Genomic DNA, 18954 nt, shown 5'->3' with positions numbered 1-18954 from the left:
AAGTGGGAACAAAACATATCTGGGAAATGCATCCTGAATAGGGATGGATTGTTGCTGAGTCTTCATGTTCATCAGCATCTTAGGGACAGTGACAGTTGAAAGGGAGGTGTCTGTGAGCACCAGTGGCTGAGGAAGAAGTTCAAAGGGATGTGGAGGTGAGGGTCCAGCCTGATGAGCAGGATGATGAGCAGGTTCCCAAGCACCATGGTCAGGTACATGCCCAGGAACAGGGCAAAGAACATGCCCTGTTGCTCTGGCCAGATGGGGAACCCCTGAAAGAGAAACTCAGACACATGGCTCTGCTTCTCCCTCCTCATGCTGTTCTTGCCTCAGCTGGGAATTGGGGAAAGTAAGAAATGTCAATGACCTTGCTGTAATATTATAGTCATGTTCTCTGTCCTATGAAAAGTCTTACATTTTGCTACTCTCCCTGTATTTCTCTCAATCATTGGTGAAGGAATCAGTCTTTAAAATTCTGCTCCAATAATACATCAAACCCTCATATTAACCAAGTATTTTCTCAAAGAAACCAATGGACATTCAGTCTTCATTCAATAAATAATTATTGAACAACTGCTTTTTCTCATATTGAATACATAGTCTACAGAACTGAGAAGTCTCTGTGTTCAAGTGTACACTTTAAATCAAGCCAGGTTCAAACCTCTATAATTTCATAGGTTGAAAACTGGAAAAGGGCACCAGGTAAATGTTATCAATCATTCCTTTCCTCTTAAAAAGGATATGAAACTCCTTACATTTGAAGAGAGTTACTGAAACTATGTCATGGGGTTTCAATAGAGCTTGCTGCACCCTACCTGTTTTGAGTCACTTAAAATCCCCTGTTATCAAAAATGTCCAATCCAGGCTTCCAAACCAATGTCAATAGTTTCAAGCACTGCTCAAGTGTTTTACATACACTTTCAAATTAAATCTTCACAGTGGCCCAAATTAATATTCTTTTTGTGTGTGTATGTGTTTTGGTCTTTTTAAGGCCACACCAGTGGCACATGTAACTTCCCAGGCTAGAGGTTGAATCAGAGATGTAGCTCCCAGCCTATACCATAGCCACAGCAACATGGGATCCAAGCCGCATCTGCAACCCACATGGTAATGCCAGATCCTTAACCTATTGCATGGGACCAGGGATTCAACCCACATCGTCATGGAAACTATTCAGATTTGTTAACCACTGAGCCATAATAGAACTCCATAGCCACTGAGCTATGACAGGAACTACCCAAATAAATATTCTTTCACACATGTTAACCATAATAAAACAAGAGTACACATTATTAAATGTGCAAAGACACAGAAAATTGAGTGCAACCGATAGAATCACAACATAGCAAACTATCAAAAGTACTTTATTAGTAGATACTGCATTGACAAGGTAAGCATTTAGGATTTACTAAAAGTATATATAAGAATCTTAAGTGGTGGGGTGGATAAAGACAGCAGAGGAGTAAGAGGTCAAGCACACCTTCTTCCACAAACACATCCAAAAAAACACACCAACATGTAAAACTACTCTCACAGAACATTAACTGAATGCTTGTAGTAGAATTAAACCTTGAAAAAGGGCCTGAAACTTTTGACATAACAGGGTAGAAGAAAAGAAAAAGAGAGAGAGAAAAGGAATCAGAATGGGACTAGCATTTCTTAGAGGGAGCTGTGAAGGAGAAAAGGAACCCACAACATTGGAAGTCACCTAACTGACAAAAGATCAGCCAAGTGGGTGGGACCTCAAAGTTGCCATAAAAGTGCAGCAGCTGGACTGAGAACAGCAAAGCAGAGTGAGAGCCACACAGATCATCTGAACCATCTGCACAGACACCACAGACTGAGATGCTTGGAGGCTCTGGAGTTCAGGGTCTGGAGGTCAGTCCCGGGGACAGGACTGGGGATGGCATGAGGAGCTAAGGAGCAGTGCACCATGGGATAAGAAGGGGGACACCATGGCAGAGGGAAGCTGGGAGAAGGTCTGGACCCAATCGAGAGGCAAGGTGCCACTGTTGGGTAGGGGAGAGGAGGAAGGGTAGACCCCATAGGAAACTCCCTGCTCCATAGCATGCACATGTCTGAGGGCTTAAAGGGCAGGGTGGCTCTGCCCATGCTATGGGCAGCAGGAAGCCACTTGCTCTTTAGGGGACATTAGGCACTTCTTGTTAAGGCCACCAGTGGAGAGGCACTAATTGTGTGGGCTATGAGTATAAGGGAACTAAGTGCTACATGGTGCCTCTTGCATGATCTACAGGTGGAAGGGACAGACTGCAGCAGTCATCTCAGAGGCCAATGGGAGGCTTGGCTTGCCACCACTGCAGGCCTTTGAGTGGGCTCCACCTGCAACACCAGGGACTTCAGGGGTTGGCAAAAATGAAAAAAAGGAGGCACTTCAACCAAGCACCATACACTGTTGCTCTCACTCCCCTGGGAACACATCCACCCTGCAGATGCCATTCCAAATGCTCTGGGCAGTGCCCAGACCCTTGGTGACTATCCCTTCCCAAGATCCTACAACTAGAAGCAGCTGGTGCAGCACCTCCTGCATGGGCTAAGTGGGACAGGGTGCTTTTTGCCTGGTCTGCAGGTGGTAGGGGCAAACTGCCACAGTCATCCCTATCCCAGAGGTGGGTGTGACCCACTGCCATTTGAGTTATATGACCAAAAATCACTTGCAGACCCATTCACCTAAAGGGCACCTCAGTGGAGGGCTTTGTGAACAAACACCACCTGTCAGTGCTCTCGAATCCCTGGGAACACACTGCCTGCTGCTGCCACTGCCAAACATTCTGGGAAGTACCCACACACCTGATTTCTGTCATGTCCCAGGATCCTGCAACTAGGAGCACCCTGTATGGCACCTCATATGTTGGCTAAGTGACACACATTGCCTCATGCATGGTCTACAGGTAGAGGGGGCAAACCGTCACAGTTATCACTGACTCTAGAGATGGTCATTGCCTGTTCCCAATAGGGGTCCCTGAAGAGGCACCACCTGCAGTTCCAATCACCTCAGAGGAGAGCATTGCAATCAAATACAAGCTGTGGTTGCTCTCACTCCCCTGGGAACTCATGCACCCTGCTGTTGCTACGGCCAAATTCTCTGGTCACCTTGAAGATCAGCCTAGAGCTTATTACCACTTCCCAAGGCCCTGCAACTAGGAGTAGCCTATGCCACATTCCTGCAGGTCCTTGCTGCTATTGAGAGCCTAACATCCAGGCGCTGACTGCTGGCCCTACCCATTGCCTCCTTCTCCCTGAAAACACAATGAGCATCCTGGGAATGACAACCTGCTCACACCAAAGAAAGAGATAGCAAATATTCAAACTCCCACACCAAAAATAAATAGTAACCCCCCAAAAAATACAAAGACATAGTCCTGCAAAGAAGTACCCTTACAAGACTACAGTGTGGCTTCTCCAAACTCACAGAAAAAAGAAAAAACATGAGCAAGATGAAGAAGCACAGAAACCATTCCCAGTTAAAGGAACAGAAATCACCTAAAGCAGTCAACAATGAAACAGACCTCTGCAGTCTGACAGATATTGAGGTCAAATGAAAGATAGTGAAAATACTGAAGGAAATAAGAGAGGATATGAACAGTAATGCAGATTCCCTCAGAAATAAAGTAGATAATATAAGGAAGAGCCAAGAAAAACTAGAAAATTCATTTGCAGAGATACGAATGGAGCTAAAGGCAATAAAGATCAGAATGAATAAAGCAGAAGAATGAATTAGTGACATGGAATAGAGAATAGTGGAAATCACCCAAACATGACAGCAGACGGAAAACCAAATGAAAAAAATGAAAGCAATACAAGAGACCTATGGGAAAATATAAAGCAGTCCAATGTGTGCATATGAGAAATTCCAGAAGGAGAAGAAAAAGAAAAGTGGATTGAAAATATATTTGAAGAAATTATGGCTGAAAACTTTCCAAATATAAAAGATACTGATATAAAGATATAGGAAGTACAGAGAGCCCCAAAAAAGTTGAACTTAAAAAGGCCCACACCAAGACATATAATAATAAAAATGGCAAAAGTTAAAGATAAAGAGAGGATTCTAAAGGCAGCAAGAGAAAATCAAAGCATTAATGATAAGGGAACCCCCATATGGCTATCAGATGTTTTCTCTACAGAAAATCTACAGACCAGGAGGGAGTGGCAAGATATATTTAAAGCACTGAAAGGAAAAAAATATGCAACCTCGGATACTCTATCCGGCAAGAATATCATTTAAAATCGAAGGGGAAATAAAGAATTTTCCCAACGAAAAAAAGCTAAAAGAGTACAGCAATATGAAACCCATTCTAAAAGATAATCTGAAAGGGCTTCTCTAAATTTAAAAAAAAAAAGATCTAAAATGGAGGAAACCACAATTGGAAAGCAGTCATTTAAATAAGCCAACATACAGATCTAAAGATGAAGATGTTAAAAAAAAATGATGACAAAATCATACAATGTGGGCAAGGATGTAAGAAAAATTAGATTATTTTATTTTTTTAAGATGTGTTTGAATATCAGGCTAAAGCAAGCAGATATAGGAAAAGGTTAACATACTTAAAAAACAGGGCAAACACAAATCAAATAGAACACTGCATTCACAAAAACTGAAAAGAAAAGTACACTCAAGCAGAAAATAAATGGAAACTATCCAACCAAAAAAAAACCCAAAAAAAAAAAGAGCAACATAGAATCACCTGGAAAACAGGGTTAAAATATGTACCTATCAATAACCAACTTAAATGTCAATGGACTGAATGCTCAGATTAAGAGACACAGAGTGGAAGATTGGATAACAAAGCAAAAACTTTCGGAGGTCCCATCGTGGTGCAGTGGTTAACGAATCCGACTAGGAACCATGAGGTTGCGGGTTTGGTCCCTGCCCTTGCTCAGTGGGTTAATGATCCGGCGTTGCCGTGAGCTGTGGTGTAGGTCGCAGATGCGGCTCGGATCCCGTGTTGCTGTGGCTCTGGCGTAGGCCGGTGGCTACAGCTCTGATTCAACCCTAGCCTGGGAACCTCCATATGCCGCGGGAGCAGCCCAAGAAATAGCAACAACAACAACAAAAAAAAAAAAAAAAGACAAAAGACAAAAAAAAGAAAAAGAAAACTTTCAATCTGCTGTCTACAAGACACTCACTTTAGGGCAAAGGACACATATATACTGAAAGTGAGGGGATGGGATGACAAATTTCATGTCAATGGGCAAGACAGGAAAGCAGGAGTTGAAATACTCATATCAGAAAACTAGACTTTAAATCAAAGGCCATGAAGAAATACAAAATAGGACACTATTTAATGGTTAAAGGAGCCATAAAAGAGAATATTACTAATGTCAATATATCTGCCCCTACTACAGGAGCACCCAGGTACCTACAACAAATACGAAGAGACATAAAAGGAGAAATTGATGGGAACACAATCATGGCAGGAGAATTTAACACTCCACTCACATCAGTGGACAGATCCTCTAGACATAAATCCAATAAGGCAACGGAGATTCTAAAGGACGCGATATAAAAGTTAGACTTAATCGATATTTTCAGGACATTACATCAAAAAAATATAATATACATTCTTCTCAAGTGTACATGGAACATTCTCAAGAATTGACCACATTCTGGGGCACAAAGCAAACCTCAACAATTTTAAGACTATAGAAATTACTTCAAGTATCTTCTCTGACCACTATGGCATGAAACTAGAAATCAACCACAGGAATACAAGTGAGAAACAACCTACTACATGGAGACTAAACAAAATGATACTAAAAAACCAAAGAGTCAATGATGAAATCCAAAGAAATTAAAAAATACCTCAAGACAAATGATAATGAAGACACATCTACTCAAAATCTATGGGATAATGCAAAAGCAGTGCTCAGAGGGAAATTCATAGCAATACAGGCCTTCCTCAAAAAAGAAGATCTCAATTTAACAACTTAACCGGACACCTAAATGAATTAGAAAAAGAAGAACAAACAAAACCTAAAGTCGGCAGAAGGAAGGAAATCATAAAGATCAAAGAGGAAATCAATAAAATAGAGACTCAAAAAACAACAAACAAAATCAATCAAACCAAGAACTGGTTCTTTGAAAAGGTAAAAATTGACAAACTTCTGGCTAGACTCACCAAGAAGAAGAGAGAAAAAACCCAAATAAAGAAAATCAGAAATGGAAAAAGGAGAAGTCAAAACAGATATTACAGAAATAAAATAAAAATAAGAGAATACTATGAAAATTTATATGCCAATATATTTGTAACCTAGAAGAAATGGACAACTTTCTAGAGACTTACAGCCTGCCAAAATGGAATCAAGAAGAAATAGATCACCTGAACAGACCGATCACTGAAATGAAATTGAATATGTCATAAAAACACTACTTACAAATAAAAGTCCAGGACCTGATGGCCTCAGAGGTGAATTCCACCAAACATAAAAAAAGGAAATTATACTCATCCTCCTTAAACTTATTGAAAAAGTTAAAGAATGACATTCTATGATGCCATCATCACCTTAATTCCAAAAACAGACAAATATACCACCAAAAAACAAAACCATAGGCCAATATCTTTGATGAATATAAACACGAACATTCTCAACAGAATTTTAGCCAACCAAGTTCAACAACATGTCAAAAAGATTGTACACCATGGCCAGGTGGGATTCATCCCAAGTGCACAAGGATGGTTCAACAATGTCATACATCACAGTAACAAAGAAAGGCAAAAAAAGACATGATCATCTCAATGGATGCAGAAAAAGCATTTGACAAAGTCCAACATCCATTCATGATCAAAACTCTTACCAAACTGGGTATAGAGGGAACATTCCTTAACATAATCAAAGCAATTGATGACAAACCCACAGCAAATATAATACTCAATGGAGAAAAGCTGAAAGCCTTCTCAATAAAATCTAGAACAAGAGAGGGATGTCCACTCTCACCACTGTTATTCAAATAGGACTGGAAGTTCTAGCCACAGCAATCAGACAAACAAAAGAAATAAAAAACATTCAAATAGGAAGAGAAGAGGTAAAACTCTCACTGTATGCATATGACATGATACCATACATAGAAGACCCTAAGGACTCAACCCAAAAACTACCTGAACTCGTCAACAAATTCAGCAAAGTAGCAGCATATAAGATTAACATTCAGAAACCAGTCACAATTATGTATACTAACAATGAAATATTAGACAAGGGATACAAAAATACCTTTTAAAATTGCATCCCCAAAAGTCATATACCTGGGAATACACCTGACCAAGGAGGTAAAAGACTTATATTCTATGAACTATACAACCTTAATCAAGGAAATTAAAGAGGATTCAAAGAAATGGAAAGATATTCCATGTTCATGGGATGGAAAAAATAATACTGTAAAAATGGCCATACTACACAAAGCAGTCTACAGTTTCAATGCAATCCCTATCCAATTACCCAGAACATTTTCCACAGAATGAGAACAAAAAATCCAAAAATTTATATGGAACCACAAAAGACCCAGAATTGCCAAAGCAATTCTGAGAAACAAAAACAAAACAGGAGGCATAACTCTCCCAGACTTCAGACAATATTACAAAGCCATGGTCGTCAAGACAGTGTGGTACTGGTATCAAAACAGACAGACAGAAAAATGGAACAGAATAGAGAACCCAGACATAAACCCTGACACCTATGGTCAATTAATCTTTGACAAGGGAGGCAAGAACATAAAATGGGAAAAGAAAGTCTGTTCAGCACAAATTGCTGGGAAAACTGGACAAATGCATGTAAACCAATGGAACTAGAACACACCCTCACACCATGCACCAAAATCAACTCAAAATCGCTGAAAGACTTACATATAAGACAAGACACCATCAAACTCCTGGAAGAGACCATAGGCAAAACATTCTCTGATATCAACATCATGAATATTTTCTCAGGTAAGTCTCTCAAAGCAACAGAAATAAAAGCAAAAATAAACCAATGGGACCTCATCACACTGACAAGCTTGTGCACAGCAAAGGAAACCAAACAGAAAACAAAAAGACAACTGACAGAATGGGAGAAAATAGTTTCAAATGATGTAACTGACAAGGGCTTCATCTCCAAAATATACAAAGCAACTTATATAACTCAACAGCTAAAAGCCAACAACCCAATGGAAAAAGGGGCAAAAGACATGAAAAGACGTTTCTCCAAGGAAGATGTGCAAATGGCCAACAAGCACATGAAGAAATGCTCAACATCCCTGATTATTAGAGAAATGCAAATCAAAACTACCACGAGATACCACCTCACACCAGTCAGAATGGTCACCATTAATAAGTCCACAAATAACAACTGCTGGATAGGGTGTGGAGAAAGGGAACCCTCCTGCACTGTTGGTGGGAATGGAAACTGATACAGCCACTATGGAGAACATTATGGAGGTTCCCTAGAAATCTATACATAGAACTACCATATGACCCAGGAATCCCACTCTTGGGCATCTATCTGGGCAAAACGTTCCTTTAAAAAGACACAGGCACCCGCATGTTCACTGCAGCACTATTCACAATAGCCAAGACATGGGATCAACCCAAATGTCCACTGAGAGATGATTGGATTAGAGAGATGTGTTGTATATATACACAATTGAATACTACTCAGCCATAAAAAACAATGAAATAATTCCATTTGCAGCAACACGAATGCAACTAGGGACCCTCATCCTGAGTGAAGTAAGTCAGAAATAGAAACACAAATACCACATGATATCACTCATATATGGAATCTAATATAGGGCAGAAATGAACCTTTCCACAGAAAAGAAAACTATGGACTTGGAGAATGTATTTACAGTTTCCAAGGGAAAGGAGAAGGGGGTGGGGTGGATTGGGAGCTTGGGGTTAATGGATGTAAACTCTTGCCTTTGGAGTGGATTAGCAATGAGATCCTGCTTTGTAGCACTGGGGACTATATCTAGTCACTTATGATTGAGCATGATAATGTGAGAAAGTAGCATGCATACATGTATGTGTAACTGGGTCACCATGATTTACAGTAGGAAAAAAAATGTATTGTTGAAATAATTTTAAAAATAAGATAAAGAAAATTTTTAAAAAAACCACAGGATATAGAAACTAGAAACAAGCAAACTAAATAATGATTACCCATAGAGGTGGGTCAGGAGTGGGACAGAAGGTTGGTAGATGAGCACCAGACAGATATTGATACATAATATCAATCAGTTTATATATATTACAACCCATGAGTTCAAGTTGGTATCTTAATTCTAGTTTGACACCATAGAGTTGGTTCTAGCCTCTCTTTTTCCATGTACATCTCACTTTCACCCCAGTGGGGAGTCAGTCCTTTTTTCAGAACATGTTTACTTATTTACTAAATCTTTGAATACATGTAATTTCAGAATCTTGAAATGAAACCACTGTTAATGACAAACTAACTTCACTTCAGCAATTCTGCTTACCCAAAAATGTGTTTTTGTTATTCTGAGGGTAGTTTATAAACAAAATTCAGTGTTTGATAATAATTTAATTACTGTATGTTGCCCTTAAGTCTGATTATGGTATTAACTCCAAATATAGCTAGGCTCATTTTTTTTGGTTTATTCTATTGTGCTTTATTTTCTATAACCTTATTTTATTTTTTAGTGGTGCAAAAAAACATAGTCAAAAACTATGCAAATAAATATACTCATCTTTCCATATTTTCTATACTATTCCCACCCCAACCCCTGTAGATAATCAGTCTCATTATTTTCAAATTGATTCCTTGTGTGTTTCTGCTTACTCAATGGGAAAATACATGTATTTATTAATTTCCCTTCTTTTTCATATAGGAAGTAGCATGCTATAGATGCTCTTTTATGCATTGCTTTTATCCATTTGATAGTATATCATGGAAAACCTTCCATATTGATTCATAGGTATATTTGTCATTATTTTTTCATATCTGTGAAGTACTCAATTGTATTGATAGTCCATAGTTCCCTGTTCAAGGCCTCACATAAAATAGCAGTGATGAATATATTAAATGTAACCCAATTGCATACCTCAAATGATTAAAATGGTAAATTTCATGTTGGGTAGAGCCATTATACCACAATAAAATTTTTTAAGAAAAACAAGACATAAATATCCACAATAAAATTTTTTAAGAAAAAAAAGACATAATAAAATGTTACTGCTTCTGAAAAGAATCCCCAAAGCCAATGTCATGTCTCTGTTTCTCAGACTGTAGATGAAAGGGTTCAGCATGGAGGTGACCACTGAGGTGACGACTGTGTACATCACAGAAGCAATGATGTCTTTGTCATGGGATCAGCTTGATAAGTACACTGTCATAATTATCCCATAGAATAGAGACACCACAGACAGGTGGGAGCCACAGGTGGACAAGGCTTTGCAGATCACTTTAATAGAGGGGACCCTCAGGATGGAGACCCCAATGTGGCCATAAGAGACCTGGATGCTACTAAATGAGAAAGTGACAAATGCAGCCCCTGAAGTGAATATGACCAGCTCATTGAGAGAGGTGTCTGAGCAGGCAGCTTGAGTAGGTTGGGGAGGATACAGAAAAAGTGGGGAAGATGTTGTCAGCACAGAAGGACCCCCCACCCTGGGGCCAGCAGGAAGGTGTGAAGAAGGGCACAAGCACAGGAGAGAATCCAAGGGCAAGCCATGAGCAGAGAACACAGTCCTTCTCTCATGATGGTGGTGTAGTAGAGAGGGTGACAGATGGCCATGCATCTGCCATAGGCCATCACCACGAGGAGGAGATTATCAACATAACCAAAAAACATATAAAGATACACCTGTGAGATACACTCTGGATAAGGGATGGATAGTTTCTGGGTCTGCATGTTCATCAGCACCTTAGGGACAGTGACAGATGATAAGGAGATGTCTGTGAAGGCCAAGTGGCTGAGGAAGAAGTACAGGGGGGTGTGAAAGTGAGGGTCCAGCCTGATGAGCAGGATGATGAGCAACATTCCAGCACTGTGGTCAGGTACATGCCCAGGAATAGGACAAAGAACATGCCCTGCTGCTCTGGCCAGATGTGGAGCCCCAAGAGGAGGAACTCAGACACACAGCTCTGGTTGTGTCTCCTCATGCTGCTTTTCCCTCTTTGGGAAATGAGAAATGGGAAATGCCTGGAACTTAGCAGTACTAAGCATAACAGTTACCACATGGTCACATGGTTTCTCAGAGTGACTATGTCAGTGTACAGACAGGTTTCACTGCACTGCACTTACACACTAAAGCCTCATCCAGTCTGGTGACAGCAATAAAATGTGATTTGTCTGAACACTGACACAGTCATGTGGAGAAAGTACATAACTTCAATCAAACCCTTCTGTGGAAATAAGGAACAGCTCATTCTTTCTTTTACATAGTGGAGACACTATGATAGACAGTAGGGAGGGATTAATAAATAAGACACATTCCCTTCCACAGCTTTACCATCAGGCTGCTTATGTGCTTGTATCTGTCTTACACAACCAGTCATGCATGTGTGCATACACGCACAGGCACACACACATACACACACACACACACACACACACCACTTAAAGCATTATTGGGAAAATTTCTGTACCATGTGCAAAATAAAGTGATCAATGCATAACATATTTATCATCATTAGGGTGACTACAAGAAAGGAATAAAAAAAAAGAAAGAAAAGAAAGAAAGGAAAGAAAGTGAAGAAGGAAGGAAGAAAGGATCAAACATTGTAACAGTCCCCCCAAAATTAAACATTGAATTACCATATGATTCAGGTTATATAACTAAAAGATTTGGGGGGAGCTAAGAGTTATTTATACAGCCATGTTCAAAACAGCATTATTTGCAATAGCCAAAAGATGGAAACACCCTATGTCCTTCAACAAATAAATGGATAAGTAAAGTGTATACTATGCATACAATGGAATATTACCAACCTTAAAAAGGAAATAGGTCCCATTAGTTTATTTTGCTCTTATTTCTATTGATTTGGGAGACGGACCTGAGAAAATATTCATGATGTTGATGTCAGAGAGTGTTTTGCCTATGTTTTCTTCTAGGAGTTTGATGGTGTCTTTTTCTATATTTAAGTCTTTCAGCCATTTTGAGTTTATTTGTGTGCATGGTGTCAGGTTGTGTTCTAGTTTCATTGCTTTGCATGCAGCTGCCCAAATTTCCCAGCAATGCTTGCTGAATAGACTTTCTTTTTCCCATTTTATGTTCTTGTCTCCCTTGCCAAAGATTAATTGACCACAGGTGACAGGGTTTATTTCCGGGTTCTCTATTCTGTTCCATTGGTCTCTCTGTTTTGATTCCAGTACCACACTGTTTTGATGACTGTAGCTTTGTACTATTTTTTTAAGACTGGGAGAGTTATGTCGCCTGCTTGATTTTTGTTTCTCAGGATTGCTTTGGCGATTCTGGGTCTTTTACTGTTCCATATAAGTTTTTGGATTGTTCTCATTCTGCGAAAAATGTCCTGGGTAATTTGACAGGGATTGCATTGAATCTGTAGATTGCTTTGGGTAGTATGGCCATTTTTACAATATTGATTTTTCCAATCCATGAACATGGAATATCTTTCTTAAAAGAGACACATGCACCCGCATGCTCATTGCAGCACTATTCACAATAGCCAGGACATGAAAACAACCTAAATGTCCATCAACAGAGGATTGGATTCGGAAGAAGTGCTGTATATATACACAATGAAATACTACTCAGCCATAAAAAAAGAATGACATAATGCCATTTGCAGCAACATGGATGGAGCTAGAGATTCCCATACTGAGTGAAATGAGCCAGAAAGACAAAGACAAATACCATATGATATCGCTTATAACTGGAGTCTAATATCCAGCACAAATGAACATCTCCACAGAAAAGAAAATCATAGACTTGGAAAATAGACTTATGACTGCCTGATGGGAGAGGGAGGGCGTGGGAGGGATCGGGAGCTTGGGCTTATCAGACACAACTTAGAATAGATTTACAAGGAGATCCTGCTGAGTAGCATTGAGAACTATGTCTAGATACTCATATTGTAACAGAACAAAAGGTGGGGAAAAAAATGTATACATGTAAGGATAACTTGATCCCCTTGCTGTACAGTGGGAATGAAATAAATAAATAAATTATAAAAAGGGAAATAAATCCTGACACAGCCACAACATGAATGAACCCTGAAGACATTATGCTAAGTAAAATCATGAAGCCTTATGGTATTTCTTATGCAAATACTGTAAGAATCCATTTAAGTGAGATGAATTAACAGTCAAATCAATAGAGACAAAAAAATGGAAATGATGACTGCCAGGGGCTCTGGGGGAAGGAAAATGAGTATCTATTGTTCAGCAGGTATAGAGATGCCATTTGGGAAGATTAACAATTCTGGGGAGAGGGGACAAGATGGTGGAAGAGTAGGGGGACATGCTCGCCCTCTCCCACAAACACAACAAAAAAGCACATCTATGGGATAAATGACACACAGAACAGCAACCAATCGCTGGCAGAAGAACCTAAACTCCAATAATGGCAAGACGTTCATGATATTACTAGGTAAAACAAGAGAAAAAGGAAAGTGAGACAAGGTGAATCTGAGCTGGACGGGTGCTCCTGAAAGGGAACCGTGGAGGAGAAAGGGATCCTGCACCCTGGAAAGTCACCTACTCGACGGAAAGATCAAATGAACCGGAGGAATCTCCAGATGCAGAGAAGAGTGTAGCAGTAAGTCAGAGTTCTGAAAAGCAGATCAAGATCCAAACGGATCATCTGAACTACGGGCACAGTCACCAAAAGTTGAGATGCCTGGGTGGGGGCTGGGCACCGAGACCTTGGCTCTGGAGCTTAGTCCCCAGGAAAGGGCTGGGGGGCGGGTGGAATAGAGACTGCTTGGGAGGTCTAGAAACCAGTCTGTCAAGTTTGATGGGGCAGAGACTGCCTGGGAGACTAGAAAACAAAGCTGTCGCAGGGGAAAGGAGCAAGAGTCTAGGGGTGGGGAAGTGGAAAGCCACATCAGAGGGAACCTGGGAGAAGAGCCTGGTCTGTGCCTGTGTTGGGGAGGGAAGAGAAGGGGTGGGTCCCCATAGAATACTCCCCACACCACAGCAAGCTTACTGGCCCACTAGCTATCAGAAATCTGTGTTTCCCAGTGCATCCCCTCCTCCCACCCCCACCACCCCCTATGCACTCGCTGGACCTGGGGCTGTCTGCCATACCTGATGGCTGGCCTCAACAGTCACCTGAAGCCTACCACCACAGGGGCTGTCCCTGCACAGGCCTGCTTGCCCTTTGGAGGGGATACACCCTCACAGAGCAGCATCAAACACCACCAGCCCCTGAGAAAAGCTAGAACAAGCCTGGCCAGGCCGTGAAAAGATCTGCCTATTTCTCCAACAGTCTTTCCAGGTCAGGCTTCCCTTGGGAGGAGCCTCCTGGGTTTTCAGCAGCCCAGCTAGCCGACCCACCTCTTGGGGGAGCCACACTCTTGCAGAACAGCTGCATAGAACTGCCAGCTCCAGGCTGGACCCCTTGTAGCCCAGAAAAGCTACAACAAGCCTGGCTGGGCTGTGAAAAGAACTGCCTAATTCTCAGACAGTCTTTCTGAGTCGGGCTGCCCTGGGGAGGAGCCTCTTGGGTTGGCAGTGGCCCAGCTAGGCGCCCAAGCCCCCTGGGGGTGCCAAGACCTAGCGGATCAGCTGCATAGGACTGCCAGCTCCAGACAGGACCCCCTGCAGCCCAGAAAAGCTACACAAGCCTGGCCAGGCCTTGAAAAGATCTGCCTAATTCTCAGACAGCCTTTCTGAGTCAGGCTGCTCTGGGGAAGAGCCTCTTGGGTTTTCAGTGGCCCAGCTAGCTGCTCCAGCCCTCGGAGGGAGCCCCATTCTTGCAGAACAGCTGCAAAGGACTGCCAGCTCCAGGCAGGACCCCCTGCAGCCCAGAAAAGCTACAACAAGCTTTGCAAAATTGTGAAAAGAACTGCCTACATTCTCAGGCTGTCCTTCTGAGTAGGGCTGCCCTAGGGAAGAGCCTCTTGGGTTCTCAGTGACCCAGACAGCTGCTCCAGCCCCCAGGGGGTGCTGCACTCCTGAGGAACATCTGCCCAACACCGCCAACCCCCTGCAAGAACCCCACAGCCTAGAAACACCAGAGCAAGCTCTGCATGACCAAGTGAAACCTGCTACCATCGTGGTGTGGACCTCCCAGTCCTGTCTGCCCTCAGGAAGTCCTCCTTTGCTTCAAAGAGACACTCTTAGCCCCATCCACACTCCAGAAAAGACACAATGCCTCAAAAAAGACTGACCAACAACACCAGCCCTCAGGAAATATTCCATGGCAGTGACAAGGCAAACACTGCCCGGTCACAGAGAGTACAACTCCATCAGGAGAAAGAAAGCAACAAGCAAGATGAAGAAGTTGAGAAACCACCCCCAGTCAAACCAACAGGAGAACTCACCTAAAACAGTCAACAATGAAACAGATCTCTGCAGTCTGACAGACCTGGAGTTCAAAAGAGAAATAGTGAAAATACTGAAGGAATTAAGAGAAGATATGAACAGTAATGCAGGTACCCTCAGAAAGGAACTAGAAAATATAAGGAGGAGCCAAGAAAAACTAGAACATTCATTGGCAGAGATGCAAACTGAACTAAGGGCAGTAAAAACCAGAATGAATAATGCAGAACAACAAATCAGGGACATGGAAGATAGAATAATGGAAATCACTCAATCTGGTCAGCAGACAGAAAACCAAATCAAAAAACTGGAAAGCAATATAAGAGACCTATGGGATAATATAAAGCGGGCCAATCTACTCATAATTGAAATTCCAGAAGGAGTAGAAAAAGATAAGGGGATGGAAAATATATTTGAAGAAATTATCGCTGGAAACTTCCCAAATCTCAAGGATACTGGGTTCAAGATACAGGAAACACAGAGGGCCCCAAACAAACTGAACCCAAACAGACCCACACCAAGACACATCAGAATAAAAATGGCAAAATTAGTGATAAAGAGAGGATCCTAAAGGCAGCAAGAGAAAAGCAGAATGTTACCTACAAGGGAACCCCCATAAGAATATCAGCTGATTTCTCTACAGAAACACTACAGGCCAGGAGGGAATGGCAAGAGATATTTAAAGTGCTAAAAGGAAAAAAATATGCAACCTAGAATACTCTATCCAGCAAGAATATCATTTAAAATAGAAGGGGAAATAAAAATTTTTCCCAACAAACAAAAACTTAAAGAATACAGCAACACAAAACCCAGGTTAAAAGAAACACTGAAAGGGCTTCTCTAAACCAAAAAGAAAGGAAGGAAAGGGAAGAAAAAAGAAAAAAAAAGAAGAAGAGGAAAAACCAGGACTGGGGAAACCACAATCAGAGAGAAGTCACTCAAATAAGCCAGCATACAGATTTAATCATGAACATGCTTCAAACAAAATATAATTAAAAATAATAAAAGAGTCATCAAAATCATAAAATGTGGGCAAGGGATGTTAGGAAATAAATAGACCCTTTTTGTTTGTTTGTTTGAATGTTTCTCTTCTTAATTTTAATGTAATAATGAAGTGTTTGAATCTACAGGATCATCAGGCTAAAACACACAATTATAGGAAGGGGTTAGCATACTCAAAAAACAGGGCAACCACAAGCCAAAACCAAATATTGCATTCGCAAAAAAAATTTAAAAAAAAACACTCAAGCAGATAATACCTGGAGGCCATCCAACCAAAAAAAAGAAACTAAGAAAGAATGGAGAACCATAGAAGCAACTGGAACACGAGGTTCAAAATGGCAATAAATAATCATCTATCAATTATCACCTTAAATGTCAATGGACTGAATGCCCCAATCAAAAGACACAGAGTGGCTGAGTGGATAAAAGGGCAAAAACCTTCAATATGCTGCCTACAAGAAACTCACCTTAGGACAAAAGATACATATAGATTGAAAGTGAAAGGGTGGGGAAAAGTATTTCACGCCAATAGACATGACAGAAAAGCAGGAGTCACAACACTCATATCAGACAAAATAGACTTTAAAACAAAAGACATAAAGAAAGACAAAGAAGGACACTACTTAATGATTAAGGGATCCATCCAAGGAGAGGATGTTACTATCATCAACATATATGCCCCAAATAGAGGAGCACCCAGATACATACAACAAATATTAACAGACATAAAGGGAGATATTGATGAGAATACAATCAGAGTGGGAGACGTTAATACCCTCCTCTCACCCAAGGACAGATCCTCTAGACAGAAAACCAATAAAGCAACAGAGATACTAAAGGAAAAAATAGAAAAGTTAGACTTCATTGATATCTTCAGGACACTACATCCAAAAAAATCAGAAGACACATTCTTCTCAAATGCTCATGGAACATTCTCAAGAATCGACCACATATTGGGACACAAAGTGAATCTCAATAAATTTAGGAGCATAGAAATTATCTCAAGTATCTTCTCTGACCACAATGCCATGAAATTAGCAATCAACCCTGGGAAAAGGAAAGAGAAAAAACCTACTACTTGGAGACTAAACAACATGCTACTAAAAAACCAATGGGTCAATGAGGAAATCAAGAAGGACATTAAAAACTACCTGGAAACAAATGATAATGAAGACACAACCCCTCAAAATCTATGGGAGGCTGCGAAAGCAGTGCTCAGAGGGAAATTTATAGCAATACAGGCCTTTCTCAAAAAAGAAGCAAGATCCCAAATTGACAACTTAACCCTCCACCTAAATGAATTAGAAAAAGAAGAACAAAAAAGTCCTAAAGTCAGCAGAAGGAAGGAAATTATAAAGACCAAAGAAGAAATCAATAAAATAGAGACTCAAAAAACAATAGAGAAAATTAATAAAACCAAGAGCTGGTTCTTTAAAAAGGTAAACAAAATGAACAAACCCCTGGCCAGACTCACTAAGAAGAGGACAGAAAGAAACCAAATCACCAAAATTATAAATGAAAAAGGAGAAATCACAACAGATACAGAAGAAATACAAAAAACCATAAGAGAATACTATGAACAACTATATGGCAACAAGTTTGACAATCTGGAAGAAATGGACAATTTTCTAGAATCTTACAGCCTGCCAAAACTGAATCAAGTAGATACAGACCAACTGAACAGACCGACCACTAGCAATGAAATTGAAGAGGTCATAAAATCACTCCCTACAAATAAAAGTCCAGGACCAGATGGCTTCACAGGCGAATTCTATCAGACATATAAAGAGGAATTGGTGCCCATCCTCCTGAAACTCTTTCAAAAGGTGGAAGAAGAAGGAATACTCCCAAAGACATTCTATGATGCCACCATCACCCTCATTCCAAAACCAGACAGAGATACCACCAAAAAAGGAGACTATCGGCCAATATCATTGATGAATATGGACGCAAACATTCTCAACAAAATCTTAGACAACCGAATCCAACAACATACCAAAAAAATTATACACCATGACCAGGTTGGGTTCATCCCAGGTTCACAAGGATGGTTCAACATACACAAATCAATCAGCATCATACACCACATTAACAAAAAAAAAAGTCAAAAATCATATGATCATCTCAATAGATGCAGAAAAAGCATTTGACAAAGTCCAACATCCCCTCATGATCAAGACCCAGGCCAAAGTGGGTATAGAGAGAACATTCCTGAACATAATCAAAGCCATTTATGATAAACCCACAGCAAATATAATACTCAATGGGGAAAATCTGAAAGCCTTCTCACTCAAATCTGGAACAAGACAGGGATGCCCACTCTCACCACTGCTCTTCAACATCGTTTTGGAAGTCTTAGCCACAGCAATTAGACAAACCAAAGAAATAAAAGGCATCCATATAGGAAGAGAAGAGATCAAACCATCACTGTATGCAGATGACATGATTCTATACCTAGAAAACCCTAAGGACTCAACCCCAAAACTCCTTGA

General features: G+C 40.6%; 1 protein-coding gene across 1 annotated transcript in view; it reads right to left on the bottom strand.

Annotated features, from left to right (window-relative positions):
• LOC100517451 (olfactory receptor 1J4-like) overlaps positions 1-18954 on the bottom strand; it is a 188903-nt gene that overhangs the window by 10427 nt on the left and 159522 nt on the right. The window lies entirely within an intron of this gene.

This window comes from Sus scrofa, chromosome 1 (genome assembly GCF_054392235.1).
Source record: "Sus scrofa isolate SSC_HxYL_T2T_F1_AM1 chromosome 1, Sscrofa_HxYL_maternal_Yorkshire_Landrace_v2.0, whole genome shotgun sequence".
In the NCBI taxonomy this organism is placed as follows: Eukaryota; Metazoa; Chordata; class Mammalia; order Artiodactyla; family Suidae; genus Sus; species Sus scrofa.
Note: the sequence above shows the minus strand (reverse complement) of the source record. Positions and strands in the feature narration are given on the sequence as shown.